Genomic DNA, 18,094 nt, shown 5'->3' on the forward strand with positions numbered 1-18,094 from the left:
ACCCTAACTCTGTATGAAAACAAGCCTGTCTCCATAGGAGAGGTGCTCCAGCTCTCTGATCATCTTCATGGCCCTCCTGTGGACTCGCTCCAACAAGTCCATGTCCTTATTATGCTGGGGGCCCAAAAGCTGAACACAGTATTCCAGGTGCTTCAGAGTTATAAAGTATGAGGGACACCAGGTACAAACCTTCTACCAAGGTAGAAGAAAGCTTTAAGGCCTTCTGCTCCCTTGGCCACCTTCGATCTTGAGGTGAAGGCTAATTCATTCTCCCTCCTCTCAGCGATGGAGGCCACAGAGGCAGCTCTGGCAAAAGTGTGTCCCAGGGAGGGCTGCAGAGAGAAGCTGCTTTTGTATTTCCTGGCTAGGGCTAACTGGCAGAGGTCAAAGCAGTACCATTAAAAACCATTAATCACCCTGTCATGAGATGGACAGTGATATCCACTCTTTTTGGTGATTACTGTTGCATCTCCTTCTTTATATCAAATCAAAAGCAGCCAAAACATGTCAGCCAGTAATTTATTGAGAGCTACAAGCTAATTCAACATATTAATACAGCACACTGGTTGACATGATGAGGATGAGGCCATGGTAAACAAATGAAGTCTCCTGACAGATGAATGAATGAGACTGGTCTCACTGGACATCTATCAGCAGCTTTCTTCCTGAACCTCGCTTGCCCTCAACACAGGGCTGCTTCCTCCTCCCAAGGGGTTTCCTTCCAGGGCAGCCTGTTTGCTGATGGAGCAAATCCTCCATTTCCAGCCTGCTGCTCTGGTGTATCTCACTGATGTTGGTGGGGTGGGTGGTGGTACTTCTGTCAGCATGGGAGGGCTGTCGGGAGCCTTCCCAAGCTCTTAGGAAACACAGAAATTGCAGGCGCCTGTGTGCTACTTCAGCATCTTCTCTTTCTCCTGTGGGATGGGGAAAATGGGCTGGTTATGACGTACAGCCGAGGGATGAAAAGAACAAGTGTGGGATCCCCCATTCGTTTTGTGGCATATGACATTTATTTCATTACTCCCCTCTTTGGCTGAAGAAGTCCCTTGTGAAAACAAACATTAAGGCTTTGAGAACGCCTACCCCCAGCTGCATTGAGGTTCTTGGTGGCGCCCTCTTAACACGCTGTGCTGGATCTAGGAAGAAATGTCTGCTGTGGGAAGTCTTATCTGAGGCATAGCATTTCTTAGCGTGCCTATAAAGAGGAACTTGTGCGAACCGGATGTGTCGGGCTCTCTCCCCACCATCCTGCGACTTGGTGAAGAGGCTCTGTGAAAGTGATCCTTATCTGCAGCCTGGCAACTCTATGTAGGTCTTTGTACAGCCCCACAACCTGCTGGCTTGTAGATATTGTAGGAGTCCTTTTCTCTAAGTCAGATATTTGCCAGTCCTGAAAAAGTGTTTTCCCTAATGCTACTTTGAATCAATTTTATTGCATGACCACATTAAGGGGAAAATTATATGTTTTCTTATAAAAGTAGATTTTCAAGCATGGGGCAATACTTCAGACAGACCATCCATTATCAGTACTCTTTCTTTCTGGTTCACATTTTACCTTAAAACTGTCAAGAAAATATGAGGGAGGAGGTCAGTGGTGAACAGATAATATCAAAGTTGGCTAGCTTATCTACCTTGAAATGTGTTTTGTAGCTATACTAAATATTACACGATAAATTGTTTTTTAGTAACCAAAACAGGCTCCTCCCCATCAAATTTCTCTGGCAGAAGGATAGAAATAGTGGCAAGCTGCTCTGCCAAAATGCTAATTACTCCCTAAGGAATCATACAGTTATGCACAAACATGTGGCTGTTTATGTCTTCTGCATAATGCATATAACTTAACTAATGCACTTTTTTTCCTTTTGCACAGGAGATCTGTATATCTGAGTTAATGTTATGTCAACTGCACTTCCAGAAGTTGCAGAAGAAAGAAACAAATGTTTGTTGCAGGGACGCACAGAAGTCAGCCATGGATTTCAAATCACAGAAAATTTTCAAGCCTTCTTTGTATAGCAGCCACATACATCTTTCTGTCTTTCAGCAGCTTTCAGGTTCCCAGGGGACTGCAATATAAGTCCAACATGGGCTCACTATGAGCTCAGAAAACAGGCAGAACGGATGATAAAGTGAAGAGATGCTCCTCTTTCACTCCTTGCTAGAGGTAATTTGAGGGAATGGGAGTTTCTGTGTGGGAGAATATGTGATGCAAGAACAATCTAAAAATATTTCCTTTTGCTTCCATAGCAACTCCCATGACAGCAGCTCTCCGAATTCATTAATTCATTCTTTCAGCCTTCTTTGTGGGCTTTGTCCAGTTTGCAGAGGTGCAAAGTGATGTTTACAGCGTGAGTTTACAGATGTGTGTTGGCAGTCTGTTCTGGCAGCAGAGTACATCCTCTCCTCAGCTGGCAGCAGCACTTGCTAGGGGAAAGGGTAATGGCCCTGACCCCACACGTGGAGCCAAAGGACAGCAATTGCCCCCTCCAAGCTGCTCTCTCCTTGGAGCTCTGGCTCATGCTCCAGCTGAATCAAAACCATCAGAAGGCAGGCCCTGGAAGCCCTCATTTCATGGTAGGGTGCTGTAAAAGCAGTCTTGCTCACATTTTATCTATCTCTTCTGTGACATAACGGTGCAATTCTGAAATGTCTACTTGCAACACTCATTTCAGTACCTTTGTTAAGCTCTGTAAGGAAAGGAGACACAAAAGAGGTGAAGGCTGTCTTAATTTACTTTTTTTTTGGACCTGAAGGAAACTTGTTTGAGCTATTTACATGGCTCTGTTGAGCACTTCCAGGTCACCTGGATTTAAGGGAGAGAGGGAAACAAGATGCATTTTGCTGTAGGAGGTCAGCCTCCTGCCTTGCGGCTTTAAAGACTGTTCTTCACACCCAACGGCACCACTTTTGGATGGGATTTGAAAACAAGGCTACTGAGCAGCATGGCCAAGTGGGTAGGGCAGGGATCCAGGAGTCTTTGCTCTTTGTCATGTCATTAGCTCCTCACAGCCCTGTCTCTCTGCCTCATATCTGATGGCAGCAAGGATACAGTGCATCTCCTTTATAAGTTATAAACAGAGGCTTGAAGGAAGTGATATAGCAGGAAAGGTTTTATTGCTTTCCATTACTTTTTCTTTTTGGGGGGGGTTCAGAAAAAAGTACAGTATTTTAGAGAATGTGTGGGTATTCCTGGAAATTCAGCAAGAGTTAATACTGATCTCATCCCTATAAGGACCACTGTAAACCACTGTAAACCACTTCTGTGTTTACAGATGAAGAGTTTTAAGCAATGTTGGGTGAGCGATTGGTCACATTAGCACATATCATGCTTCTCTGGGATATGAAGGGTGAACACATTCGCAGCACACCCACCCTTCCACAGGTCATGGTGGACAAGTGCCTTAGGCTTGATATAGATTTGTGTGAGGAGCAGTTGCCCTGCAGGATGGTAAGTATGAGGTGAAAACCAGTCTGCTGGCAGTGGTGACAGTGGGAACGCACTGCCAGTGAAAGGTCCACACAAGTCCCTGTTACAGCTCTGAACTTGTCTTTCAGAGTCTTGTCCAGAATCTTCCAGTTCCCCAATTCAGCAACTTCTTTTAGACCCCAAACTTTTATATCCTTGTTTGTCACAGGAACAGAGATTCAGCTGATGTGGCCAGAAGGCTGCTGGATAGTCCTTTCTGTTCCCGTTTGTTAGTCTTTTGTCACCCTTAGACTAGATTAAAAAGTTCATGTTGATCCTGCTATACTCTTGACTTCAGCCTTCAGCCAAGAAATTCATTAAATTCAAAAGCCAGCATAGATATATGTCAACACCATTTGAAACTGTAGTGTCATAAAATAAAATAACAGCAAACCACTACAAGAGATACCACTTTAACTAATTCAAAACAGCTGCTCTGCCATCTAGTGTCATTTAATAATGTATGCTAAAACCCAGATTCCACCCCAGCTGCTGAAACACCTCTACCATGTACTTTTCTTTCTAGTAGGTCTTTAAGGTTTGGCACATGCCTCTATCACTGCATGACAGAGAGAGGAATATAACCCAGGAGCAGTCTCCATTCAGAGACTTTCCCATAGCAATAAGGTGAATATAAGTTGTTCCTTACATAAAAGGATTGTTCCTTACCTGCAAATGTGAGCTGCAAAGGTAGGCATGTCTGAGAAATTGCTGACCTTCTCCCAGTCATTCAGTAGCTCTATGGAGGTCACATAACAAATTCTTTATTTTAGTCAGGAATGCAACAAGCCTGTCAGAAAATTCCATCTTATCAAGTCTACCAGATGTTAGTATTTTCTGGTTCATAGTATAAGGTCAGCTGCAGAAGAGAAAGGTTGCCTAAATTAGGCCATAGAGGTCCTAACGCCAGTGATCTTCACTGGGTGAAGGGAACAGATTGGAATTTGGTTTTTTGTTTGTTTTTAATTCTCCCATTTTATGTTTGATATCCCCCCCAGAAGAACTTACATTCATCAGGCTCAGAGAACTGTTTGGTTTTTAATCAGCGTAATAAGAAATAGTAAGTGATAAATATCTTTGTCTATTTTAATGCCATATGCAAGTACTTAGAAATAATTTAGAAATCTTTTTCTTTTTTTTTCAGGGTCAAACACCGTTCTTGCCAGGGGAATCAAATATGTGGAAATGAAGAGTTACTCATGTATTCTGCCTGTTTCTTAACAAACCAAATCTCCTTACTTAGAAGTTATCCTGATAAATCTTTAGAAATTGACCTAATTTGCCAGAATAACTCCAAATTTGGATCAGTGCTCACAACTTCAATTGATAACATATGTTTGGCTTCTGTTAAAGGGTTTAAATCTTAAGTATGACTTTACACATCTTCTTCTGAAATGTCACAGCTCTTTGTACTCATAACTAGAAGCCATGCCAAAGCAAACCAATGCTGTCAATAGCAGAGCTAAAAGAAAACACACAAAGTACAAGACACTGCATTCCAGAAACAGTACAAATGTGGTTTGGAAAAGCTCAAATTTGAGGCTACTAAAACCATGATATAAATACTGCAGTGCAATAATGGTCTGCTTAATCTAGGAGCTGAAGAGAAGCACTGCTTTAACTCTTCTTTTTTCTCAAGCAAGTCAATGAGATTGCCACATTATGGGGACATAAATGCAATGAGCCAGATCCCAGCTACTGTTCCTGAAAGGTTTCCTTGAGTTTTGAATTCCTAACCCAAATAGATGTTCATGCTAAAATGAGAAAAAAAAGGAGAAGTCTTTTAAGACTAATGACACTGATTTTATCTTACTACGACATCTCTAAAAGAAACTTTCTTACAACCTGCCTTGCTGGCAGGACCTCTTAAATCTACATTTGTTCCCAAAGTCTCCTAGTCTGAAGTTCTGTAGAGGACTTCAGAGCCTTGTGAGGTGGCTCTAATGAACATGGAGAACCTTATTGCATGTAAGTGACTAAAGAGATCCCAGTTTTCACTTTCCCACCAAAGCTGACCAGAAGAGGACTGGGTTTTCAGGTGTTAAATGGCAGCCAGAGATAAGCAGGCTTGGTGCATGGACGTTGTTTATTCTGATGTGCTCTAGATCTCAAAATGAATAAATGATCTTCCTTTCACCAAAATTGAGTCACGTTTTGTTTTCATCACAATAGTCCCAGCTGTTACAAATAGCTGGCACTAATAATCTGTGGTTTAGACTGATTAGCATCCCATATCCCTTCATTTCTAAAATGGAATTTTAATCAGATTGTAATTCCTTGAAAACCTCCATGTCAGTGCGTACTTCCCTAACCATTAATCAATTGAATTTTGCCCTCTATTAAGCTGCTTAAATCCACTTCACATTACTGATTGATAACTTCCATTGCCTCCAGCACATTGCTGACATACTGTTGGGTTTTTTTTAACATCAGGGCCATGACACTATTATAAAACTGAGAAAAAGAGCAGACGTTTGCATTGATGCTGTTGTGGCTTTTCAGCTTTCCCATTTTAAATCCCTGTTTTCTTCAGGGATTTGAAAGTGGGTCATAAATTCATTTCAAAGTGAAATCACTTTCATTGGTCTAATCATGAAAGTACTCAATGTCTCTTCTGGGAGACCAGCTCTTAGTGTGCAAGTAGCTTATCTTCTTCTGCTCAACCCCCCTGCATTCATATTTTCTGGCCTCTGTGCTCATTTTTTGCCCTTTCATTTGGCTGGTTGCTTTTGGTACTGTTGTTCTGAAGCACAAATTTACTTTTAATAAGGAAGTTGGTAAACTCTATCTCTCCAGGGTAGAAGGATAATAACGGCTGGTTTGGCTGAGAAGGTAAATTAAATTATTTGACTTAAGATCAAATGCTTCCTATGTTAATACATTATAAACTGGTTTACTGGAAATGTGAAGAAGCTACATTAGTAACTCTGTTCATAAACAACTTTAATGATTTGTCAGGACAACAACATGTGACCTGAAGGAGCAATTCTGCAGTCCTTACCAAAGGAAAGGGGATTTAAGTCTCTTGGACTGGGTCATATATCCGCTGGCAATAAATAAAGAAACACAAAACATGCTTCTCCGAGCAGAGGGTTTCTGGCTTAACTAAAATCTCATGATGGAGGGCCTGATCCAGGCATGTCCTTTCTTAGATGCCACTTCTTAGATATTTGCTTTCCCTGAAGCAAAGTGGGTCCTTTCCATGTTAATTTACAGCAGTACATGTGCTACGTTTAAGTTGTAACCTGGTAACACGTTCCACCTACTATACACCCGTGCATTTAAATAATTATCCAAAAGACAGAACCGTGGACGGCAATGCCTACAGTCTGGAATTTGGCCACCAGAAAAAATAAATCATCAGAGCCTCAAGGTAGCACATAAGCCACCTTGAAAGTGTAAGCAGAGTTCTCCTCAGGTCTTGCTACTGATGAAAAAAAGGAAAAACCCCACAAACCCAAGCATTTCCATTATGATTACTTCTGTTAAACCTAATTAACTCTCAGTATGTGCCAGACATAGCAGACCTGATTAAAGTCTCCTGTTCTGGTGTTAAAAGATAATCCAAGGCCTTTAAGCTTTTATTCAGATGCCTATGATTTTTCTAGAGCACCTGCTGTAAAGCATATGTTAATTAAAATTTTTGAATTAAAATGGTGTGTATCGCCCTTTTATGGGAGGATAGAAGGAAGGAAGGACATTTTAGTACTAGCCTATTGCCAATGGCAGCTCTCAAAGGAATGGAGTTCTGCTGCTGTCTGCAAGAATTTAGGATCTTTCTTTCTTAATTACCTCTCTTGCAGATTAACTTCACCTTTGTTTCACTACTACTTTATTGGAATTATGTTCCTTATCTTACTATGTGTTTTCAGGCTGCTGGAAGACTGCTTGTGGCTAAAGGTATATTTTGGTTCCAGCTGAGAGCAGTTTTTGTTGCTGCAGTGGAGTCCTTCCAAGTTCAAAGCAAAATTTTTCAAAGTCACTCATTCTTTCCTGAGACATTCCCCATTGCACTAAGAACAACTGTGATGACCTTGGTGGTATCATAGACTGTGGCTGTGATGAAAGAACTAGCAGTACAAGGTGTTGAGCAGTAGGAAATGACTGTATCCTGAGTTAATCAAAGTCTGCAATACAATACATAAGCCAGATTTGAATATAGTTCATTATCTCAAAGGTTTTAACTTTGGGAAGGGGAACAGAGCCTTGCTTGCTTTTGATTTGAAATAGTTCTATGATTTATGGTAGGTTTTTAGCTTAGTTACTCAAAAAATACATGTAGTACTTATTGGTACTTTGTTATTTGCTAGAACTCGTGAAGTGTCCCAGTGTTTGTCTATAATGATTTACCTAATGCAGTCCTTTAATACCTGGCACGTGTCCTCATTTGTTTCAGGGAAACTCCTTTCCACTTCTGTTGACATTGCAGCTTCCTGTGAACCACTGAGTGAGGAGGTGGAGAATCAGGGGTCCCATTTATAGCTTTCTAAGTCAATAGAAATAATCCCAAGGGAATTTTGAATGAGATCTTCAATTACCTAACACTAACCTTGGAAAATAATCGCCTGTCAAAGCTAGCTGGTCAGCAGGGCAGCTAGTCTCCTGATGGTTTGTTATGCTTTTAAAAGAAGCAACAAAACAACTGGGTGTGTTTGTTAACGTCAATAATATTTTCTTAAGACATTAACTTGAGTTCTGACTTAGAAGTTTGCTATACCAAATCAGATAGCAAATTTTTCGTAACAGAAAATGCCTACATGTGTGTGAGTTTCTTCAGAAATGAAACATTTTTCTTTAGGCACTGTTCATATTTCAGGTTGACACTGTGTTGGAAAAATACAGAACTTCTTTTTCTTGTCTTTTGGGATACGCTGTCTGAAATTTATTCCAATGGCTGCAAGAAGTGTTAGTGCAAACTGGAAAATTTTATAAAGGGAAATCATACTCTATTAAATCTTTACGGTAACCGAATAATACTGAGCTGAGAGAATACTTTAGAAGAGTTATCTTTCATCCTGTTCTCATAACAGTCAACCAGTAATGTGTAAGTATTTTCACATGTGAGAAGATGGTAGAGTTGGTAGAATGATAACAAAGCAAGGTTACGGTATTTTCACTGTTGCCACCATACAGGGTTCATAAAATAACAACCAAATGAAAAAGTACATTTTCCTGGGGTTTCCTACTTGCTTCATAGATTTTGACACTTTGTCATTTACATCGCCAGGTTTGTTTTCTGCAACTGTGAAAGGCCAACATTATAAAAAGAGAAATCTTTGATTAACAATTTTTTATAGCTATTAATTAAAGCAGATTTTAATTTCCATTCAGGCTTTGTGTTGTAAGATCATTGTTGCAGCTGAATCCCTTCTTCAGAGGCTCAAAAAAACTCCAGAAAGATTTATGGGATAACCTTTTCTTTTAATCACTACTTTTTGCTTATGTGTTTACCTTTCTTTCTATCCATTGCTCGTTCTGTGCATATTTGCCTTCATTACTGTTGCTTCCTTTTATGTGTTTGCCGTTCTCTGTCCTTCCTATTTTCTCAGTGTTTGCCTTTCTCATGCATGCTTTTAATGTAACTTCGTTTTTCTTAAAGATTTCTGTGTGCTCATATTCTCTGAAGGTGCAGGGTTATGTTTAGCAATCAGTAACTCAGTGACTGAGTCACTGATCACACTGAATTAATGCTGCATCTCTGGTATCCTCCCATCACCTTTCTCAGCCTGCTTCTTTCTGAAACTCCAAGGATTTGTGATTCTACTGTGTCAGGGTAGGAAAATAGCAACAGCTTGCTCTGAGATAGATAGTTTCATCCCCTGCTGTGGTCTAGTTTGCTCCTTCTTGGCTGCGCATAGTTCATTGCCCTGCCAGAAGCTGTAATATCCTCCCCGCTTTGTCTGCAAATGAGCCCATAACTTTTTGGTGAGGCCCTGTCCTTTTATTCCAGTATAGCAAGCCAAAGGCGATGTACTGATCATGACTCTACTTCAGGATGTTCATATTGTGCTAGCGCCACAGGACTGGCACAGACTGTTCCTTTAATACATGGTATGTGACCACATACTTTTGCTGTGATCCAACACCTCAACCTTGTTACCGCAATTTTCCTTATCATTTTGTGTGTCTCAGTGCTTCATGAATGTATTATTGACAAAGCTAAGATTTTAACCCATGCATTGATTTATTTTGTACGAGTTCTTCTTAGGATAAAACTTGGACATTCAGCTGATATTAGTAGGAAAGATGTAATGTTGCAGTATGACGTCTGTGAGGCTGTGGTGTATGGTAAAATGAACAGTCTTGTCCAATTCCCATTGATAACATCATTCACCAGTACTGCCTTTATCACCTGCAGGAAGTGAATGGACATGTAACTGGGTTGTTACCTTGAATCAGAAGATTAAAATAGCTATGCTATAAGTGCACATCTTCACAACTTGAAAAAATAAGTAGTGCGATCTCCCCTTGAAAAAAATATTTTTTCTTTTTTCCCCATTTCTAAAGTGAAACTTCAAGTCTAAAAAGGAATAACACAAAATATTTATTACTCTGGAAATCCTTTCATAAAAGGAAGATTCCATTTAAAGGCTTTTCATACAAGAACCAGAATTACTTTAGGAAGGTAACAGTTACATGGTGATGGAATAAGAACTGAAGGTCATTGATTGAATGACCTCAAGCCAGTTAGCATTCCTATTCACTGGAGGACAAGAACAGTAGCATTAAAGGTAACAAGTTTATAACTGGTATAGTGGGACAGCAGAAAAAAATTAACCTGTGAAACTTCATTCCACTGGAGACTTTAAACGAATAAGTTAAAACGCCCAGTATAAACTTAGGTACCCTAGCATAAAAAAAATGTTTTTTGGGGAACATAGTCAATACAAATTTAGAGATAAATTAAAAACATCCTTTTTGTGTCAGAATTATTAGACACATACCTGAATGCTTGGTGTTGTATGCCTGTTAGGTTTGCACTCTCCTCTGAGACCTTTAGCACTGATTACTGTTGGATAGGCTATCAGACTTGATGTACTACATCTGAAGTAAATGGATACTTGCTGTGCTGGTGGAACATTGTGGAAAAACTCTGGGCTTACCAAGGCTAGAGCAAATGCTGCTGCAACATTGATGGGGCTGGACTAGTCAAAACGCAGAGTGAGATGGTCAATGGGGTCTTTGTGCTAGAGAACACGTGCAGCACCAAATTGTGCTAGAGGGCAGGAGAAGGGTGGGATGTAACATGCCTTCAGGTCCTCACTTCATCTGTAGGTCTTCATCTGTTGCTGAATATGGAGTTCAGGGGGAACTGTCAGCCTGACTTCTTTCAAAAGGGCTAATTTCATCCCACATCATTAACTTTATTTTTTAAAATCCTGTTCTTTGCACTGACATGATCACTCATTACTTGGTGGAACATAAAAAGGTCTTTTTGAAAGTGGCTCATACAAAAATATTCTCTAATAAAGAAGAATGTGTCTAGACTTAGTACAGTAGATAATTCTTGCGAGGATGAAAGCAATTTCTATGTTAAAGGAAAAAAGTTGAGGAGTTTTTTTAATAGATCTGTCTTTAAAAAATATTGATGTTTCCTTCAGTAATGTTTTATGATTCCTGAACTTTACACACATCTTGCAGCTCCAGACAAAAAAAAAACTATACCATTTACTTGTATTCCTATTAATTTGCAATCCTGAAAAGAGTCCTTATTGTTCATACCACACATTGTTCTAAAAACATTATGGTGGGAGACCAATACATATATATATACAAGTCAGGACAAGCTCCAGTCTGTAAGACCTGAGGTCTGTTTTGCTCCATCCCTGGCAGCGTTCAAGGCCAGGTTGGACACAGCCTTGGGGGACATGGTCTAGTGTGAGGTGTCCCTGCTCATGGCAGAGGGGTTGGAACTAGGACCTTAAGATCAAACAAATGGTCAGTGTTTGCAAGGAAAATACAGGTTTCTGCTGCTTGGCAAAATAAGTTCACAAGATCCCAGAAAACTGATGTTTATCCAACACCTCACCCATGGTTTCCCTGTACAACACAAGAAATGGATGCACAGGAAAGGATTCTTCGGACAAAACTTCGGATTTACTGTCTTAAGTAATGATCCAGTGAGCATGAAATTTTCTTCAAGAAGCTGAGAAGTAACAGCTGAAAACTACTAAGGGTCTTCCTAGGTTGGATAGTCAAGTAAAAGAGTGAGAAATGGAGTGTCTGGCACAGCAGAGAAGAAAGAAGACCAGGAGTATGAGTGCAAGGCAGGAAACAGAAATACCAGTCCCCCCAAAAAAAGTCCTGCAGAGGAGGTGAGGAGGTAGATAACCAAGTTTTTCTATAGAGAAAGATGGCTGGTGAAGAACTTTGCTTAGCACAACCAAAATCTTAAGGCATATTTAAATGCCAAATCTGTCTGCTTCAGATACTGATAGATTCCATTTTATACTTAGAATGTATAAGTAATAAAAAAAGTAAGCAGTTTCTGGGTATGAAGCAATTTTATTTGTATTTACAAGTACACAGGCGCACATCCCCTTCTGTACACACAAACCCACACTTACATATATTTATATTACTGTGCTCTCCAGGATGTAATTCTGGGATTGTGTGGCTGACTACCATTGCCCTGACCTGCCAGCTCTGGACAGAGAACATTTAAAGCAGGCCTAGGGTTTGGAGACTTTCCATCTGCAGACTGGTGTAAATGGCTGGCTCTGCATGGGAGAGCTGGGACGAAGAGATAGGCAGTTGTAGGGTTGGGGTACTGATGTCTAAAAGCATTCACCTTGTCAAATGCAGTATTTTAAGACTCTTCCTCCAACTGCCTCATTACGTCCAAAATATCACCAAAGAAAGTTTCCTTTTAACAAGGCAGGCAGTTGCAGCAAGTCTCTGCTCACAAAAGGGGCTCGGTGATTCAGACAAGCTCTGATGATCAATGAGCAAAGCAGCGTCTAGCATGTCATGGATGGAACAAAAAGGTTAGGGACATCTGAATGAGGGAGTTCAGCCGTCACCATCAGCTTTGCCTCCGGGTCTCATTCTGAAAATTGCAGGGAAGCTGTTCTCTTCCTCCCTCGAGATTTGCATAGGACATTTACCGCATCAAGGATTCCTTCTGACATTTCTAATGGAAACAGCTAGAAGAAAGAGGGAAATCAGATAGCAGAGTGTCTCTGCACGCTGTGCTGTTGCCAAGCAGATTATGTGCTGTAATCTGTAAGCACTGAACTGTGTTTGAATTATGATGAACTTCTCCCTCGCTTTTGTTTTAGCCCCCTGGGAGAGGCGATGTTTCCGGACTGCTAATGTCACAGTGTGACCTGTTAATAACCTGCAAGAGCCTTCCTCCACTCCACCGCCTCCCGTTCCCCCAGGACCCAGCAGCTGCCGTCACATGGATCAAGTGCCTGCCTTGTATGTGGTTCATTGAGAAAAATTCAAGCATGTGGCCTGAGGTTCCCCTGATGGCTGTCTGGGGATGATGATTTCTACCATCTGTTCTGGCTGCCTGCAGCTCCCGGAAACACCGAGGTGTATGTTGCTTCTGGCCATACTTGGGATTCCTAATGAAACCTCAGCTGCTGTCCAACTGTCTGTGAATATCAGATGGGTTTGAATTATCTTTCCGCCAAAAGGAGAGGGGGAAGCACTTTGTTTAACTCTTTAATCTGAACCACTACACAGCACGTGCATAATCACAGGGTACAAAGCCGCAGAATTATTAGCATCTGCATCGTGGTGGCAGCTGTAACATTTGCACGTGTGCCAGGTCTGTCCGATTCGAGATGCCCAGGCTGGTTGTTTCCAGGCTAAATATACAGCCTCGAGTCAAATTCGTCTTAGTGCAGCTCACTTGGAAGCCCTGTAATTATACCAGAGATTTATTTGATCCCTTCACTTCTGATTTCTGTTAAAGGCACATTTCAGCTGTATAAATTGCATATCAGTATATGACAAAAAGCTGCTTATCAAATGGTTTAAATGCAGCTGAGGAATTGAAGCAATTTCAGAGCTATTTATTGAGAGGGAGGAAGTCACAGCAAATTTATATTAATTTTGGTATATGAAAGAGACTTTTGTGCAAAAACCTCCATAACAAATAAACAGAAATGGCTTGTCTCTCAGGATTTGACATCCTGCCTGTTCTTTCTCCCGTAATCTATCATTTAGAAACCTTTTCTTTCTATTTGCTGAATATCAGTTTTCAGTGGATGTTGAGGGGCACTAAATCACCTAAAGGACCAGGTCTCAGTAGAAAGGATTTCACATTCTTTCTTGTTAGAATGACCTAGACTTCATCCATTGATATTCATACTGTTTTCCCCATTCATATTCATACAATTTTCTTTGAATGAATAGATGCTCTCAGTAAGAAGTCCTCTGAGTTTTATGTGGTCGGAAAAATTATTTATATAGTCAGTGCTGCATCAATGAAGTTATTACAGAATTGCTGAATGAATCAGGAACAATTCCTTATATTTCTCTGCAGCCATTGCTCAGTCAGGGCAATGCAGAATATAAGACTTAGAAGTGACCTCAAAGCAAAAAAAGAAAAGGAAAAGGAAGTAACCACGCAACAGCAGCCGGCAGTGATAGCCTTGAGTTGCTAAACAGTAAGGGGAGAGTATCAGTACATGGTACTGGACACCTCAGTAACATGACCTCAGCCACTTGTTTTTAGAGGCTGTTTTTCTACTAATATTGTGGATGCTAATCAAAGAATGCAAAAAAACTTCCTAGCAGTGGCTCACTGAGGGGTGTTCAGTTGTTTTTGCATTTGGAGCTTATTTTGTTATGCTATGAGACATAACAGCAGTCTGCAAATGCATTCAGCAGCTAGTACATAGGCATGGCGGTGGAGGCAGGGTTCCCACTGTTGCTGGCATTCCTTTCTCTTCTCAACTGACTCATGCAGGGATGCGCACATACCTCTTATATATGCACATTGTCAGAAATCAATATCAGGGTAGAAGGCTTGAAAGCAGATATTATCAGAAAATTCAATAGAGCTTAGAAAAAGACTTCTAATTTTCTACTTTATTGATTTTTTTTTTTTTAAGATACAGAGGTACAGGAACTATATATGGAAACATTTCATGCATTTATCTTCTTCAACCTGGAATGACCCAGTAACCATCTTTGCCTTTGTTTTTCTTTTAAAGTAGTAGTCACCCAAGACTACTGTTTTTTAGCAAACATGAGCTAGCTAAGCAGGGCATGCAAATATGGAAGAGGTGGTTCATCGATAATGTAAAGCTTCTCTGGGGACATTTCTCTTTTTGTGGTCTGGATATAGTAAAATTTAACTATTTGCTGGCCAAAAAAAAGAAATAAGATAAATAAATAAAACCTAAACTAGAAAACAAAAGAACCCAACCTTAATTTTTAAAATAGTTAGCTTTCAGCCTAGAGCTTTTTAAGGAAAATCTGTTTTTTCTTTCTTTTCTCTGTGTGGATCTCTGCATCACTTAAGAGAGATTTGACAGATGGAGACTAGCTTGCAACAATGTACTTGAAGCTCTGAAAGACTAAAATGAGTAATCAAAACCATTCCAAAAAAGACTTTTTCATGAATCTGTCTAAAAATATACGTCACAGAGAATTTCTTTCCCCTTCTTTCCACTCCTCTTTTTTGTTTGAAGCAGTGTGGGTATTTATACTTAGCTCTATCTCATTATGTGTTATTTCCCCTCTGTTAGCAACATCATGTCTTGGCTTGCAGTCACAAGTGACGTAAGATGTTGCAAAATGTCACTAATAAATATGTCAAGAGATAGTGAACTAGAAATAAAACATAGAAATCCCATCATCAAATTCTTCTGCCATAGTCCACTTCTGGTGAAATTCAGATTATGATGAAACATCTGAAAGAATTATTCAAAATGGAAGAGCATACCTGCAATCTCCAGGCCTCAAATGATGACTGCAGTCACGCTTGAAGGTACAGAACATGAATGCTTCTCTCCTTCTTGTTATTTGAAATACTTCCTTTAGGCTTACAGGGCTATTAGAGAGATTTGAGTACACACGTGTGGAAACATTTGGCCTGAAGGGGTTCTTTCTTGGTTGCTATTGAGGGTTGACTGTTGCACTGAATTCCCAGCACTCTGTGCCACAAACCCTAATGGAATTAGAGGGAATGCTGAGGAGGACATCACAGATGATAGAGGAAGAAATGGCTGCCAGAGCTAGCTGTTGCTAGCACAACAGAAGAAAGTCTGCATTTCCAAACACACACACATATATATTCCCTGACCCAGGTTATGAACATCCAGCCTGAGGTTCCACAAGGGTCTGGTTTATCCAGGTCCTGAGCACTAAACTTTTCGGTTACAATGCTGATAGTTAGCAGTTTTAAAACTGAAGTCTATGATTTCTCAGAACCAGCATCCATTTATGGATGCATACATAACTGGATGGCTAGGCTTTGGTATACCTGATATGGATTTGTGAATGATTGTAAGTGGAGTGTTAGCTACCTATAAATGAAGTTAATTCCACTGCTTATAGGCTGTTTTGAAAAAGCACTGGATGTGTCCAGGTTATCCATGTAATTCATACCACAGAGAGAATCCTAAACATTTGGAGCTCTCCTAGGCAGTCTTGTAAAATAGAGAAGAGGATTAAATTTTACCTGGAGAAGATGGACAAAGGTAACTACTCTAATAAAGAAAACAGATGATAGAGTACTTTCTTAAAGAAAATACGCAGGTGGCATCACTCAAGATGTTCATAAGACTAAGTAAACCAGTAGAAATACACAGGTAAGATTAAGTCTGTGCTGAAATAAGGTTCTAATGTGACTCTCCATCTGTAACAACTTGCAACATTCCTTTGCAATGGCAAACTCAAAGTGAGCAAAGAATAGTTAGCAACAAGTAAAGGGGTCATTTGCCAAATAAGTGTCCCATCTTAAATTTGAGCAACCTTCTGACTGCTGTAGCTTGTCCTGCCTGTCTGCTCTCTCAAGGAGTTGATACAGGAGCTGGCAGCCAGCAAGGTTTCTTATGACAGCAAGTGCATACACAAATAGTAGAAGTTAGAAGCTGCTGTGCTTCCTAGAAGGAGATGTTAGGTAACCACAATATTTTAGGTGAGTCATTCAGCACACAGATAAAGCCCAGACATTTGCAAGTGCAAAAACTGTGACCCCTTACAAAGATAAAATGGCTACACAAAATGGTGTTCTTTGAAGAGGCTGTAGTTACCATGCTAAAGAAGACTTCTTTTGCATAGGGTTTTGCTCTGGGCATGCCACTGAATTACAGTTACTGAAGATAAAACTATTTAGGTGTAATAACAACTCTGAACATAACTAAACTCCTTAACATTCTAGATTAATTTGGATAAAATTAACCAGGTGATTTGGATATATTTGGATAATAAACCAGGTGAAAAAAATAAAAAATTCTTTTACAGATACATTATTAAGCACTTGATTTTGATTGAGTTTTTGCGTAACACATTAAAAGGAATGTATAAGTAACTTCACCAGATTTTGCTTTCTGAATCAAGCAAACAGGTGTCAGAAGATCCAGTAGATAATGACACAAAACTGTCAATTTGTCATTCAGTTAAATCACACCTCAAATCCTTACAATAAACAGCTGTGTCCTGCTGAATATTTCAGCGAAGGACAGCCTAAATCTGTTTCTGGAGAACTGGTGTCATTGCTTGGTAGCCTTGAGCCCTGATAGGCAACTGATACAGAGCAATCTTCCATCACCTTAGTTAATTTCAAAGTTTAGGCCAAATTTTGATATATTTGTAAGACTTCAGTCCTCAAATACCTATGAGGTCAATGGGACTACTGTAGGAATAAGAGATTATTCATTGTGATAATAAGTGTGTGAGATTCTGGCCCTTTGCTAGTATGCTGTTTTCTTTTTTGCTTTCATATTTTTATTGCCCTTACGTTATGTACTCTAGGGGACAGAGATTCTTATCTGTTGCACTAAAAATAATACTGTCAATAACAAGAAGCATAATAAATGATGTGCTATCAGGAACAACTGTACGAATACCCTTAGTATGAAGATTTTTATGATAAAGACCTATTTTGCTAGCAACCAAGAACAGAGAGCATTGTTTTGCATCTTATGTACCTTTTGAGTTTCTAAGAACACACAAAGAAATATTTCACAAAGTTTCATAGCTGAGAAAAAAAAGAAATGATGTCCCCAAAGTCTGGATCACTTTCTCTTACCAGGTTGTCCTCAGAGACACTTGCCCATTAAGAGAAAGCACACAGTTTCAATTTCAGTGGATGCAGTTCTTGTTTATCCTAGGTACAGTTGATGTGGTTTCATTAGTTGCTTTGCTAATGAAAGCCTGGTGTTTTGCCTTTAAAAAAAATATTCTGAATTTGTTCAAGCAAACCAGATTTTACTTACTGCCTTTGTTTTGCTATTTTAAGATTAGGATTACAAGACAATGCTAATAGGTGGAATTAAAGAGATATGTTTGTCCCTACATAAACATAAAATGAAAGCACACAATTAAAAACCCAGTGAACTAGAGAGGAAGGTGTACAGTGAGTAACAGCAGGTGTACAGGTCTGCATGTCTCAAACAAGTCATAATGTGATCACAATCTCAGCCTTTCTGTGGACCATGAATAAGA

At 39.9% G+C, this 18,094-nt stretch overlaps 1 long non-coding RNA gene across 1 annotated transcript; it reads right to left on the reverse strand.

Moving 5' to 3' along the window:
- Positions 1-335: 335 nt before the first annotated feature.
- On the reverse strand, positions 336-15,469 carry LOC134171464 (uncharacterized). Its single transcript, XR_009967642.1, has 3 exons — positions 15,369-15,469; positions 10,408-10,603; positions 336-914 (listed from the first exon to the last, which is right to left on the reverse strand). It is a non-coding gene; the product is annotated as an uncharacterized LOC134171464 (long non-coding RNA).
- Positions 15,470-18,094: the final 2,625 nt, after the last annotated feature.

This window comes from Pezoporus occidentalis, unplaced genomic scaffold, assembly GCF_034315485.1.
Source record: "Pezoporus occidentalis ecotype Australia unplaced genomic scaffold, CSIRO_AGI_Poc_V1 ctg112, whole genome shotgun sequence".
Lineage (NCBI taxonomy): Eukaryota > Metazoa > Chordata > Aves > Psittaciformes > Psittacidae > Pezoporus > Pezoporus occidentalis.